This window comes from Merops nubicus, unplaced genomic scaffold (assembly GCF_000691845.1).
Source record: "Merops nubicus isolate BGI_N331 unplaced genomic scaffold, ASM69184v1 scaffold8662, whole genome shotgun sequence".
Lineage (NCBI taxonomy): Eukaryota > Metazoa > Chordata > Aves > Coraciiformes > Meropidae > Merops > Merops nubicus.
The window spans coordinates 322-2,995 of NW_008595564.1; the positions used below are offsets into that span (position 1 = coordinate 322).

A 2,674-nucleotide genomic window follows, 5' to 3' on the forward strand; every position below is an offset into this window, starting at 1 on the left:
GTAGGCAGATTTACAGAGAACTTCCATCATCTTTCACAAACGTGAAAATTCACAAGCAAAGGACACAGTCTTGCTACCAAAAGTAATAAATAGTGTTATAGAATATTCTAGCCCATTGTTTCTAGTAAATAGCCTACAGAAGTAAAATAGAACAAAAGTAATGAGTACTGCTCATTACAACATTTTCTTCATTACAACATTTTTTTCATTACAACATTTTCTTCATTATACACTATACTATGACATCAAATATAAATTGAACTAGTGAAATCATAAACCAAAGATTTAAGGGCATATTAAAAAATCCCTCATTTATTTTTCGGCATAATCTTGTTATTATTGTATCAAAATGTCAGTAGATTTTGTGATTTCTTACAAAGATTGTATTTTTTTCTCCCTGCATACAAAAGAACAAACATGCTTTTGGAAAGGAAAATGAAATATCTAGAAGGATGTTTTAAATCGGTTTTGGATTACAATTCCGTTACGTTTCTTTACGCCACTGTAAAGGACAAATAAAGTGAAAATACGAGGGATATTTTAATGCTGCTGTTCACTTCATCGTAGAGTAAGTGTAGAAAATAAACCTTGGAGAATGCGGGCATCGATCCCGCTACCTCTCGCATGCTAAGCGAGCGCTCTACCATTTGAGCTAATTCCCCAACTTAAAAAAAACTCTTTTGGAACTGAAAGTTACAGACTCCAGACCTACCAAGAGCTACAACATGATTGTGTTTAATTATAAATTCATTGTTCCTTGCCGAGTCACTATCACAACTGGAATCATGTCATACATCCTTCAGCATGCACCAGAATAATCTTATTCATTTCTTCTATAACACAAGTCTTCATTATTTGGCTGTTTTCACACAGGAAGCTCCCCAAAAGATCAAGTTTTGTGCAAGAAAACAAATGTGTTCTTGAAAAAAAAAACAACAAATGTTGTGAACTATTGAACAACTGTTTCAAATATTCAACAAGGAAGCTCATGTTCTTTCCAACTTTCAAGCCAAGCCATAAACATTTAAAAAAAAAAAAAAAAGTTCAGTAAATGTTTAATAAGAGTTTAATAATATATGCTTGATTGAAACAGAGTTGTATAGTCAAAGGTTATACATAATTATATATATGTGTGTGTGTATATATATATACATACAACCTCTTGGAAGGTGTCTGGCTTCTCTAGGGTGACAGAGTGAAGTGAAAATATATTTTCATTTTCCTTATGTATTACCTTACTTTTCTTATTTATTACCTCACCAAATGCCCTTCCCTAATATTAATGTTACTTTCAACAGCTTTAAAACACTGACTTTTTGAAACGTGACCACACCAAGGACAACAAATGCTTGCACGACTTCACACAGAGCATAAGGGTGACTTCTCCGAACGCCGCACACAGCCTGAGGCACAGATGGAAAGGGCTCGGGGGAGGGGCTGCAAAGCTCTCTGCAGGCAGCCTCAAACTCGAGCTCAACCACGATGTGAAGAAGTTTGTAACAACTTCCACACGCAGGTACTTGATCAACCCCCATTTTCTGACTTCAACCAAACCCAGACTGAGCTCAGCTCTACATCTTCCTACTAATTATTTTAACAGCAGGTGCCTCTCAGGCATCTCTTTGAAACATATGCTTGGTACCATGTATGAAGTGATGCACCCAGCAAGAGAATTGGAACTGATGTCAATCATATAGCCCACAATCCTACCACACAGTGACATTCTGACTGTGGCTTAAACATCTTCACTTACAGAGGAGACTGTTCTGTTGTGTCAGCACTACATCAGCCAACATCTCTTTGCTAAGCTGAGCTGTGCTTCTCACTGCACAGCAGAACAGGAGGTGTTCCCCACCCACCGGGTCTGAGTGGAAATCAAACAGGGGGAGTGGGGGTAAGATCACCACCTGACTGGTGTCTAACTGCCCTGGCTTGTTGTCCCATCATCTGAACCTGCAGATGATTTTTTTTTCCATACTAAAGTTAGTTAAGAATTTTTGGGGGGGTTAAGTGAATGATTGTGTATAGGTTTTTGATGTTTGCAGAATGTTTTAAAGATTATAACAAGCATGAAATTGATGTATTTGTAGCACTTGTGAAGAAGGAGATAACTTTCCCATATAAATAATTGATTTTTCAGTGGCAGCTGCTAGAACATGCACAGACACTTCAGCATTTTTTCTGTATTGAAAACACTAGGTGGAAAACATGATAGATTTCTACTTCTCAAAAGTTCCTTGTTCTTTCTGAAAGTTAATTAAAACAATTGATCATGTACTGGTATCAAGGCTTAAGGAGACCCTTGGAAGGCACCATCAGCTGCACATAACTGTCAAACCCAACTTAAATGAAAAAATTTAACCCAGCAATTAAGTCTTTGGATAGTTATGAGGAAAGCTACAAAAGCTGCAACTTTATTTCTCACTTGGGGAGGTTTTCTTCTTGCAGGCCTTCCATTTGTAATAGAAACTGTGATCCAAAATCCAACTGAAGCAAGGCACTTTTGTTTTTCAAGTGATCTTATTTATGCAGAGTAATTTGGACTCTCATCTGGGCCTAATAGCAGCTGCTTACTTGAACACCTGTAGGAATTTAGATTGAGGTTGCTGGCCAACCCTAATTATTCCCTGGAAAACGTCAATCATTTTAATAGCAAAGGGCATATTTAGACCAG

At 37.2% G+C, this 2,674-nt stretch overlaps 1 non-coding gene across 1 annotated transcript; it reads right to left on the bottom strand.

The window, feature by feature from the left end:
- Window positions 1-589: 589 nt before the first annotated feature.
- Window positions 590-662, bottom strand: TRNAA-AGC. The gene has a single exon. It is a non-coding gene; the product is annotated as a tRNA-Ala (tRNA).
- Window positions 663-2,674: the final 2,012 nt, after the last annotated feature.